Raw genomic sequence first — 13,170 nt, 5'->3', positions numbered from 1 at the left:
TGTCTCGAGGACTTCTGCGTTGGAAATACGGTCCTGCCACCTGATGCCAAGGATGCTCCGGAGGCAGCGAAGATGGAATGAATTGAGACGTCGCTCTTGGCTGACATATGTTGTCCAGGCCTCGCTGCCGTAGAGCAAGGTACTGAGGACACAGGCTTGATACAGTCGGATTTTTGTGTTCCGTGTGAGTGCGCCATTTTCCCACACTCTCTTGGCCAGTCTGGACATAGCAGCGGACGCCTTTCCCATGCGCTTATTGATTTCTGCATCTAGAGACAGGTTACTGGTGATAGTTGAGCCTAGGTAGGTGAACTCTTGAACCACCTCCAGAGCGTGGTCACCGATATTGATGGATGGATCATTTCTGACGTCCTGTCCCATGATGTTCATTTTCTTGAGGCTGATGGTTTGGCCAAATTCGTTGCAGGCAGCCGCAATCCTGTTGATGAGTCTCTGCAGACATGTCTTCTGTGTGGGATGTTAATGCAGCATCGTCAGCAAAGAGGAGTTCCCTGATGAGGACTTTCCATACTTTGGTCTTCATTCTAAGTCGGGCAAGGTTAAACAATCTACCATCTGATCTTGTGTGGAGGAAAATTCCTTCTTCTGAAGACTTGAACGCATGTGGGGGCAGTAGTGAGAAGAAGATCCCAAACAGTGTGGGTGCGAGAACACAGCCCTGTTTCATGCCAATCAGGATAGGAAAGGGATCTGACGAGGCACCGCTATGCTGAATTGTGCCTTTCATATCGTCATGGAATGAGGTGATGATACCTAGTAGCTTTGGTGGACATCCGATCTTTTCTAGTAGTCTGAAGAGACCACATCTGCTGACGAGGTCAAAGGCTTTGGTGGGATCTATGAAAGCAACGTAGAGGGGCATCTGTTGTTCGCGACATTTCTCCTGTAGCTAGAGAAGGGAGAACAGCATGTCAATAGTGGATCTCTCTGCTCAAAAGCCGCACTGTGCCTCAGGGTCCTTGAGGCACAGTGCGGCTTTTGAGCAGAGAGATCCACCATTGACATGCTGTGCTCCTTGACTATAAGCATCAAGAAAACTGTGACCATGTCCCGGTCACACTAAACACCCCCCCCCCACTGGAAGTGTTTAGCAAATTCTGTTCCTTGATGCAGAGCTTGATACATGCACAGGGAAAACAGCTATGGTGAGGTAGCTGGGGCCAGACGACCAGTGGGGCACCCAAAGCTCCCTTCAAGGATGCGTGCAAGCTGAACATGACGGTCCTAAACATCTCAAGCATCTGGGAGTCACTAGCTGGCGAAAGAAGGAAATGGAAATACATCCTGTGGACTGATGCACTACTATGACGACCAGCGGCTACAGCAGCTTGGCAACAGGCGCCAACACCAAAAACAACTCACCATAAAGAATGCAAATCGTACAATCTAATAGACCCTTTATTAAAAATAAAACTCTCCAGCTGCTGGAAGCTTAATATGTAAAACTAACTTGATAAAACATATCTCCAAAGAAGTTGCATTCTGCTTTTTGCTTACTAAAGATGTTGAGTTAAACTGTGCTATCAGCTAATTGAAAGGCACTGCATGACCTTGGGCAGAAGTACAGTCAGTTGAAATATCATAGATTTTTTGATGTACACAGCATTTACGTACTTCCTTTGCTCTTGGCGACACCCTAGAGACAAAAAGGCTTGTTAAAATGCAACCATTTATATTCAACAGCACATTCAGCCATGAATAAGGGGGCTGACATGATGGTGGCTCTCAAGTAGATACAATTAGCTGTGAAAATGCAGCTTATCAGTGTCTCATCTTTGACTCAATTGACCCTTCAGGGTAAAATACTGTCTCTGAGCAACATTCCTCGCATTCATTTAATAATGTGAATGAACTTGTAAATGTGAAGTCTTGAAATACAAATGAAGGTTCTGCAAAGACTAGCATGCAGTAGTCCTTCCTAAAAGACTACTTAAGGCATGTACTGGCGCAGAGAACATGGTTTGTAAGTGTGATCTACTGGGAGCACACATGATATATATATATATTCAAATTTTTTTGCAAACCTATTTTTAATGCAAGGGTGTTCTGTGCAACTAACTTGAAAAGCAGGTTTCCTCTCCATTACAACAGTAAAAGGCTCTACCAACATTTACCAGTGGATAAGCCAGATGACAGCAGTGGCGCAGATGGATACAGCAAGTTGGTCAACACCTGCACGGTTTCAGTTATAGCACTCACAGTGGGATACATTAAACATGGGGATGGATGGGTGGTGGAAATAATTAATGCACTGTCTGACATGTGACTTTTGGATGAGACATTAAGCTGAGGCCTTCTCAGGTGGAGGTAAAAGGTTCCATTTCACTATTTCAAAGAAGAGTGGGGGAGTTATCCTTGGTGTCCCTGGTCAATATTAATCCCTCAATCATGAACACTAAAAAAAAGGTTATCTGGTCATTATCACATGGCTATTTGTGGCAGCTTGTTTTTTTTTTGCAAATTGGCTGCTGTGTTTCCAAGATTATAGCAGTGACCACACTTCAAAAATTACTCATTTGCTGCAAAGCATTTGGGATGTCCTGTGTTTGTGAAAGGCACTATTATAAATACTTCTTTTTTGGTAAAACTTAGAAAGCCTTGCGTTTTATATGACAACTTTCAGGATGTACCAAAGCACTTTACAGGCAGTGAAGTTTTGAAATTGTTGTAACTTAGGAAGTGTGGCAGCCAAATTGTGCACAGCAAGACCCCACAAACAGCAATGTGATAATGACCAGATAATCTGGTGTTGGTTAAGGGAATAACTATTGGCCAGGAAACCAGGGAGAACCACCTTGCTCTTCTTCGAAAAAGTGCTATGGGATTTTTTTTAATGACCACCTGAGGGGACAGACGGGCCCTGGTTTAATGTTTCATCCAGAAGATGACACTTCCGATAGTGGAAGGAGCTTCCTACTTTATTGAAAAGTACAATTTTACTAAATTCATTCAGGAGTGGCACGTTTAAATACAGCTAAATATTAATGAAATTAGATGATTAATGTTGAATCTAGATCTCAATAAGCCTTAGGGAAGAGGTTACTTTAATAAGTGATACTTCTTTCTATAGACTCGAAATTACTATTGCTGTTAGCTACTATTAGCGGATGAACACTTAATGTGTTCACGACTTGATCCTTCTTTCAATGGAAACATTAATACATTTAAAATAAATGGATTAATGCCAGTGTTAAAATAGTGGATTGAGAAAACTTCTGCAAGTGTTAAATGTACATCTGCTAATATTGGCGATAGTAATTTCTAGGTTTATAATTTTAGGAGATGGTACTTTGATGAAGTAATTTAAATCAGTTTTTTTCATTTAATTAGTTGGTCACGAAAGTAATGCTGAGAATAAGCAAGAAATTGAAAAAGTATTCTCTTTTTACAGTAATTGATTGGAAATAAATAGTTTCCAACCTCAGTAATGCATTGCTAGGAATGCCTCTAAAACCACATCCACTGCTCAACAACAATGCCTTACAAGTGTGCATTTTGCTGAAAATGGTGATCCTCTAAATATGAATACTGTACCTTTGTCATAGGGTCTTCTAGTTCTTCCACATCATTTCTAGCCCATGGGTTCTGGTAGCATAATGGTTATGTTGCTGAATTATTAATCCAAAGGCTTGGACTAATGATCCAGAGAGGCAAGATCAAATCCCACCATGGTAGCTGGGGAATTTAAATAAATTAAATAAATCTGGAATAAAAAGAACTAGTATCAATAATTATGACCATGAAACTACAAGATTTTTATAAAAACCCATCTGGTTCACTCATGTCCTTTTGGGCAGGAAATTTGCTGTCCTGACCCAGTTTGGCCTATGTTTGACTCCAGACCCACAACATTGTGCTTGACTATCAACTGTGCTCTAAAATGGCCAAGCAAGCCATTCAGTTGTATTCAAGAAGGAAGCTCACCACCACCTTCTCAAGGGCAATTCAGGATGGGTAATAAATGCTGGCCTTGCCAGTGCCGTCCACATCCCGTGACTGAATAAAAAAAGGCTATGCATCTAGTCTCAAGTCATCTGGTGCCAAAGACAGTATTTGAAACAGAAAGAAAAATAATTTATGAGGGAGAGAAAAAGAGTGAATGGGCATGCCAGCATCTAGAGAGAAAGAGATTATTTTAAACTGATACCAATTACACAAGTTCTGCCTTTCTTCCAAGACAGGTTTAACTGATTACAGAGGAAAATGTATACAAAACTAAATGGAGATCATACCTGTCAAAACAGCATTATTGCTAAAATTACTGTATTTATTAGTTTTAAGTTTAACACAATGACACCCACTGTTATAGCAATGCCTAAATGCTTGCCACAGCTGTGCTACACCTGATGATATTACAATAAGTGGTTTTTATGCCACAGACAAGGAGAGAGATGATATTTGCAGCATTATTTTTGTAGCAACCAATGTCATCACATGTCTGAATCCAGGGACTGTATAGGTCACAGTATTGCAGGTTATCCCTGGTAGTACCCAATTTTATAGCTGTAATTGACATTTTAATTTTCCATACTCCCTCTATGCTCTAAGTCACATTCTACCATAATGTGCCACTCAGACCCCCGCCACCAAAGACACTTCAGACACAGCTGCTTGTTTACAGAGTATTAAGGCAACGTGTCATATAAATGCCACAACAGGGGCTTCATGAGCATAAATGCTCACCAGTCCAGAAACCATAGCAGGTGTGTTTATACTATATTAATTTTCCCTTGGAGATCTGCTCACAATCTGTTCTGACGATTAAACAAACAATCCACCACAATTAACTTTTGTATAGATTCAGGGCCAATTTAACTACTGAGATTTGTTATACATTGTAAATCCTAGTCTATGAATTTCAAATACTCCCTTTTCAAGTCTTTTTTGAGAGAAGAAACATCCCTCATTACATATATTAATATTGTGGCTGTTATGGACATTTACTGTACCAGTCATTTGCTTATGTGTTTAATGGCAGATGTATGTGCATCAGAGGACTAATTCCAGTCTTACCAAACAATGGCATAGTTCTTTACAGCCAATAATATTGTTACAACCGAGGCAGGAGGAGTGTACTGTCTTTCTCTAGTTCCACTTCTCCACGGGTTACGAAATATATTTACATGTTTACCCAGTTACCGATATGGCCAATTATACTCTATTTTTATTTCAGAATAAAATACACCAATCAGGTTTCTTTAATAAACAGCAAAATTATTAATTTGTACCACAAGACTTATCAACAAAGATGTAAAGCTTTAACACAGTTTGAAATGACAGTAAATATATATATTCCTTTCAAAATACCCGACACACACACACACACACACACACACACACGCACACCGGTTAAAGGAAAAATAAATTTTCTCTGCAGAGATCTTTCTACAAAAAAGAACACTTTGCCCAAATACTTGTTAACTCTTGAAGGAAAAGGAGAAGATTAGGAATGATATCAGTTGCCCCTTTATTCTGGCGTCCAAATGTGCGCAGATGGCTGTCACTGGGATCTTTCTGGAGCTGTCCTTTTCAGGCGGCATCTAGAATTAATCTGGCAGGCTTTCCAAGAGAAATGCAGCATCAGAGGTTTCAGCTATCACCCTGAATTTGTGGGGTTTCTCTGAAAGGAACTGATGAACTGATGTCTTTTCTCTTAGCAGGCTGACCTCCAACTGACTCCAAACAGTATTCAAAATGAAACCAACTCTTGACCACCATAAATTTTGACATGTCGCTTCTCTGTAAACAACTCCCATAGTCAGAACGCACCTGCTGTTTACATAGCTGAAGACATGTGACTTCCAGTAAGTGTTTTTAAACAAAGTCCTTCCAGTGACATTTTTCTTTAAAGAAAACCAAAGTCCAGCATCTATGGAATCACTTCAGCCCTCCAAAGGAATCCATTGCTACAATATTCAGCCATGAGTCCTCACAAAAATATTTTAAAAATAGAAGCACTTTAATAACAAATGTACACCCAGAGGAAGGTAGATGGCAATTTTATGCATTGCAGACTCCTCAAGTAACATCTCTTAATGTGACATGAGAACTAGGGCCAAGCCATAGCTGCTGTCAATCACCTGCTTCTCAATTCATTTTCTTTATACTGCATATCTTTTAGTGATCACTTCTCTCCTTGAATGCAAGAATTAGTTAATTAAATAATAATTAGTATTAGAATATTCATTTCAATTTGAAACTTCCATTTTTATTATTTTTGAGGGTTCAAAGCACCTGTCTTCTATGTATTCAGCAGTTTTAGAAATGTCTTTTGCAACTGAATATCCTATCATTCTGTACCATTATATAGCTTCATATTATGAGTCTACATTAAAGGCCTGCTACCCAACCCGAACCCGAAGGGACCCGACATGTGTCGGGTTCAGGTCGGGTTGGGTCGCAAGTCCAGGTCTGGCATTTGGGCTCGGGACGGGTCAGGTCAGGTCAGATCGGACACACTCCATCACCACCTCAGGTAGGTGACTTTAATGTTAATTTACTTTTTGGACTTTAAAGGTGGTTTTGCTACGGTTATTTTAAGCTTGTGCAGGTAAGGAACAAAGTGAAAAACGGAAGGTGGGTTAACTGATGGTCGGGTCATGTTGGGTCGGGTGCGGGGAAAAAAATGTAAGGACTCGGGCCAGGTCGGGCTCGGGGTCAGATGGGGTTCTGTCAGGCTCAGGTCAGGTCTCATTTGCAGACCCGAGCAGGCCGTTAGTCTGCATTAGGAAGCACATGTACTTGTAGGTTGTGAGTTCATTCATAATTCCATACATGATAAGCTCTTGCTAACGAATGCTTCCTTCAAGAAGATCTGCACATATATTTGCTGTATATATATTTACATTGCCACTTCATGGCAGTTCCTCAAGGTCATAAATCATAGCAGATTGCCTAATGGCTCTCTCATGGCGGGGCGGGGGTTGGGGGTTGGCGGTGGCGTGTGTCATGCTAGACCCCCACCTAATTGATTTTAAACTGCTGCTGGAGTGAGGAAATGACTTGTTAAGCAGATCAGCCATGGCTGGAAAAACATTTGCATACTAACAGATAGTGCTTGGAGGGACAAAGGGGCTATTCCCTGTTCCAATTTAACCCACAATGGATTTTGAGCACCAGGTATTGTGTGTAAGAAGAGACATTCCAGGCCCGGCTAAGACAAGAGAACCCACAAAGAGACATCATCAGACCAGCTAGTCACATGACTAACCTGCTTGACAATCTGGGTTTTTCTGAATTGTACAAAGAGTTTGAACAGAAGAAAGACTGTTTTCTCCTGGAGTGAGAAGACCTCTCCTGTCTGCTCCCAGTTCTTTCTTACAAGCCTCTGGATCCACTGAGGACACATGAACTTCAAGAGAGAAAAGTCTCCTACATCGAACAAGGTTTAAGAAGAATACTGGGCCCCAACGAAAAGCAAGACCTACCTACAATCAAGGACTTTACAGCGAGTTTGAAGAACAATAACCAAAACCATCTTCAGATATTGCCTCAAACTTTTCCACTTTATTTCTTTTGCTCTTTTTTGTCTCTATCTGCATGCGTGTATCGCGTTGTGTATCCGTAGGCGTTAACCAAATTAGAGTTTCAGTTATATAGTTCAACCTTTTCTCTTTAAACCTAATGAAACCTGCTTGGCTAGTTTCTTTGCCTTATAATTGGAAGTTAGTGAACAAGGATTCACTAAGGGGGAGCTAAAAAAAATGATGTGATTAAAAAATTAAACACTGTTACAGTAAGACTAGGTGAAGACTGAGAGGGAACCCTAGACCCCTTTCTCACCTGGTCGTAACACGTGGTTAGGTAAAAATAAGCAGATTAAAGAAATAAAAGCAACTTTCTGTTCCTACACCAATTTGTTTCCTTTAAGATATCAGCTTTGGATCAATGGTAACACTTGCCTCTGAGTCAGAAGGTTGTGGGTTCAAGCCCCACTCTAGAGACTTGAACACATCATTTAGGCTGGCACTTCAGTACAGTACTGAGGGCGTGCTGTACTGTTGAGGTGCTATCTTTTGGATAAGACGTAAAATTGAGGAGCTGTCTTCTCTTTCATGTGGATGTAAAAGATCCCATAGAACTATTTGAGGATGAGTGGGGAGTTCTCCTGGCCAACAGGTACAGTTTAACCAACACCGCTGAAACAGATCATCTGATCATTCCTCTCATTGCTTTTTGTTGGACCTTGATTTGTGCAAGTCAATTGCTGTGTTTCCCTTCATTACAACATTGACTACACTTTAAAAGTACAATATCAGCTGTGAAGGACATTGGGAGTCCTGAGATGGTGAAAGATGTGATATAAAGGTGAGTTATTTATTTTATTTAAAGTTATAAAAGATACTCATGTTGAAATTGACTTCTACCATTTTTTAAAAAAACTTTCACTTTTATAATTATTTAACCCAATGAGCATTGACTAAATTACTATATAAATTCACACTGCCTGTTCACACCTGGGTTGGAATTTGAGTTTTGGGTGCAATCAGCAATCTGGGAACAAAATGCACTTGAGATTGTGTTGGTTTTCTGAAGTGTAAGATATGGTTCAAACTTCTGCCCAAACTCATGAAAGATTATCACCATGAGAGATGAAAGAAACAGATGTTCTCATAAAAGTCACAGACCTGGCCATGTGAGCCGCATGGAAGATGGCAGGATCCCCAAAGACACATTGTACAGCGAGCTCGCCACTGGTATCAGACCCACCGGCCGTCCATGTCTCCGTTATAAAGACGTCTGCAAACGCGACATGAAATCGTGTGACATTGATCACAAGTCGTGGGAGTCAGTTGCCAGCATTCGCCAGAGCTGGCGGGCAGCCATAAAGACAGGGCTAAATTGTGGCGAGTCGAAGAGACTTAGTAGTTGGCAGGAAAAAAGACAGAGGCGCAAGGGGAGAGCCAACTGTGCAACAGCCCCAACAAACAAATTTCTCTGCAGCACCTGTGGAAGAGCCTGTCACTCCAGAATTGGCCTTTATAGCCACTCCAGGCGCTGCTTCACAAACCACTGACCACCTCCAGGCGCGTATCCATTGTCTCTCGAGATAAGGAGGCCCAAAAGAAGAAAAAGAAAGAAAGAAAAAAGAAGATATGGTTCAAACTTCTGCCCAAACTCATGAAAGATTATCACCATGAGAGATGAAAGAAACAGATGTTCTCATAAAAGTCACAGACCTGAAAATTTAACTCTGTTTTTCTCTCTCCGCAGATGCTGCCAGACATGCTGAGTATTTCCAGCACTTGCTATTTTAATCGCAGAAACACAATTTACACTCAATGCAACTTGCACTTACATTTCCGTGATTTATTTTTGAACTGATTTGGCTGATTTCAGGCACATTGCTCTGGTGGAAACTCTAGACCTATTTCTTTAGGGTGATAGAATGCTTTTCCCTTGTTGCAAAATTAAAGAGCTCACTGTACTCATTTAAAGTATAAAATTATATTTGTTGACACTGCTCCTGAGATGTTGCCAGTTTTCAGAAAGGTACAATAGACAGTCATTAAATAGAGAAATCTAACAGTACAGAGAGCAGATGGTGTGCGTTGATGCTATTCAATAAATTCTGTAGCAGCCTGAAGAAACAATAGCTTTTTACATAAATGCTATTACACTAATGGTCAACTGTACTTATTTTAGCATTAATAGATCAGCTGCAGTCATTTGTCATGAACTCAGTTGAAAAGAAAATCCCATTTCATACAAGCTTTCATTCAGTGCTATTAAAATATTAATCCCAAAATATTAATCCTAAAAATGAACATTAATATCACACTACATTACTGTTCATGTCACATCAAAACATTTATACATGATATGTTTTCCTTCTGCAGCAGTGATTAATCCTTTGTAGATTAGATTTCAAAATCCACACATTGTAACTTCTTCAAAATTGATTTAAATTTTAATGCTGGATATTCAACAGAATCAGATCACTTCAAATCATACTTATTCAATGTCATTTAAAGGGTTAGTCAGAAGCTACAAAATGTCTATACATCAGTTACATGAAAGTCATGCAGATGGAATTAACAAGAAATAAAACTAATCTCTAAACCTCATGCTTTGGCACTTGGTATTAAACAGTAAGCAATACCACAGGTCCTTCACCATCTGTAACAAAATGACAGAAAATGTTATTTAAATTGTCCCAAAATCAGTTGAAATGAGGTATATATGGATATGTAATGATACGTTAAACTGAATATCTACGGTGGCTAATTGTTGAAAGCTCCTTTGGATTTTTAAACGTATATACATTTTTTTTGTCAAGCAGAGTTTAAGAATGTGCAAATAAATCAACAGCTCCTGAAAAATGTAATTTTAAATTTATGGAAATGAGTACAAATTGAGTTTAAAAAAATAGTTGGATTAGCTTCCTCCATCTCTTGTCAACCAAATGGTGGATGATCCAGATCACTGTCCTATATGTCAGGCGTTCTTTTGCTTCTGAGGCTCCCGCTCCAGAGTTATAAAAATTCCACCGACACCCTGTAGCACAACTAATTTTACTGTATAAAAATTAGTTATACAATTAAACATATGAATTTATTATTTCAGTTTTACTTACTTGATGTACAATTTGTTGCTGGTGCTGAGTGACAATTCTGTGGAGTGACCATTCTGTATCTTCAACAAGCACACCCACATGTCAGGCTCAATGTTTATCCTGGCTCGGTTACGCTCAAGTTAGTAGACCATTTCCAAGGTTGGTAGACCGTCACTGAGGTTGGTAGACCGTCACTGGGTGGTTGGTGGATTCTCACTGAGGTTAGAAGACTGTCCCTGGTTGGTAGTCTGTCACTGTGATGTTGATGGACTCTCACTGTAAGGTTGGTTGTCTGTCACTGTGTGGTTGCTTGCTTGTCACTAAGGTAGCTAAACCATCACAGGAGCTGACAGAGTGCTGATGAAACAGGTTGTATCTGCCATACCAGCTCTCACTTCTCTTGTCCATTACTAACGAATCAAGCAGAACATGTCTGCTGAAACCGAGCGCTGTTGCCTTGACAACACATCGTTGGTCCACTGACCATAAGCTTCTGAGGCCAAGTGGCAGTTTCTGGTTCCTCCCATTGAGTGGGGCCAGACTCAGGGTCAGGGACTAAATTGACACCATGGTGCTGGAAGGAAAAATTCTGTGCATCTTGGATACTATAAACCTCGGGGATCAGCATTAAATTTAAATTGTCCGCACAGTGGAGACAGGGAGCCACTGGTTGAGAACTCCCGACTCTATATCACTTACAGCATGTTATCAGTTGATGCAGAACCCACATATTGGCCTGAACTTTACCAGCCCCTCGATGCCACAGGTCGCGGCGTGGGGGCCAGTAAAATGCGGCAGGGAGAGGCCCACCTCAACCTGTGACGCCGAGAAGGGTCTGCTGCATATTACTGCCGGCGGCAGGACCTTGGTGCGCACCCCAACCCCACCCCACCCCCGCTGACTGGGGGCGGGCCCTTCATCAGCATATGGAAATGAACAGTGAAAGTATGCAAATAAACTTACCTGCAGGCAGCGGCTGTCCCACTCCGATATTACAGCCGCAGTTCGGCCTTTGCGCGCCTTCAAAACACCGTCCGGCGTTCCGGGCGGGAACCTGGTGGGGAAGGGGAAGGAATAAAATTTTCAGGGTGGGAGGTTCTGGCGGAGCGGGGAAATCAAGTTTTATTGGATGTGGGGATGGTGGGAAGGGGTTGAAGGGCAGCAGATTGAATGTTGGGTGGGGGGTGGAAATTGTGGTCCTTTCATTGCCTGAAATGACCATGAAGGGGGGGGGGGGGGGTTGGGGAAGGGCCTCCATTACATATTTTCAAATGTCATAAAAATCCTTTACACTGTCCCTTTAAAAATTAAATTTATTTGTGCGGGCTGAAAGCCCTTTAAAAATGGCGGCGGCGCGGTGGTGTCGGACGCCGTTGCCGGGGACTCGGAGGCTGACCCCTCTATGTCATCGGGGCGGCAGCTCCACCCCCTCAATTTAAATGAGCCCCTGCACGTAATATCACGTGGGCTCAGGGACGGCGCATCGGCACGGGATGCACACAGTTCTCAGAGTGCGCCTGTGCGAACTGCGGTGCACTCATAACATTTAGCCCATTGAAACAGGACTGGTTTTGTTACTTTTCACTGCTGTTTAACATGGAACACACTAGTAATGTGTCCATTGAAGGAAAATGAGTCTGAATGCCATAACTGGGAATAAACGAAAGCTGAAAACCAGTGCTTTCCTGATAGCTCACTTCTAGTTTCATGCTTTATTTATTTATGGGGGTCCTCACCATTTCATTTGAACTCTGCGATAATGAAGAGGTGCCTTGCATTCATGAGGATCTCTGTGACCCATGACAACGGTAAATATTTTTAAACACAAACAAGAAATGCTGGAAATTCTCAGCAGGTCTGGCAGCATCTGTGGAGAGAGGAGCAGAGTTAACGTTTTAGGTCAGTGACATCCAAAATTGGATCCTTGACATGGGCCAAAAATGTGAAGATGAAGCCCCAGCATCAATTTCAGGCGGTCCTTGGGCCAATCTCTTCTGGCACATGTGTTCGTGTCATCCGGTTTGCACCAGAAAATGGCTGTGAACCAATTTCTCCCCACCATCCCCCACCCCCAGCCGATATTTATAAAATTCTAATCAGTTGGACATTGGAAATCTTCCCAATTTTGAAAATTGTTTAAATGGACAGTACCCAGTACTGCTTCTTCCCAAGGGGAGAGTCCGTTTAAAATATTAAAGCATTCCTGGCATGGTTTAGATAATATTTATGAAAGCATAGATAAAATAGATGTGTTTCAACTGTTCACAGTATGTTCAGTTGTCAATAAACATACAGAAAAGGATATCACTTAAAAATTTAGATTTTTTTCAAGTCAATTCAATAAAAGACTTGGAGAGAATGAAACCCATAATTACTCACTCCTGTTACTGGCAGATATTAGATTGCAAATCTGAGCAACTTGGCATTTTTACTTGAATTCTATTTTAAAGAAGAATCAGGCAACCAATCTTGACTTTTTTAAATGTTCATTTATTTTTAAATCAGACAATAATTTTGAATAGCTATACATTATGAAGTATACAGCATATTCCCTTCAGATTTCTATAGCTCTCCTCTTCACTCTGAACATTGCC

Source organism: Heterodontus francisci, chromosome 20 (assembly GCF_036365525.1).
Source record: "Heterodontus francisci isolate sHetFra1 chromosome 20, sHetFra1.hap1, whole genome shotgun sequence".
Classification (NCBI taxonomy): Eukaryota; Metazoa; Chordata; class Chondrichthyes; order Heterodontiformes; family Heterodontidae; genus Heterodontus; species Heterodontus francisci.
This window is presented reverse-complemented; position numbering follows the sequence as displayed.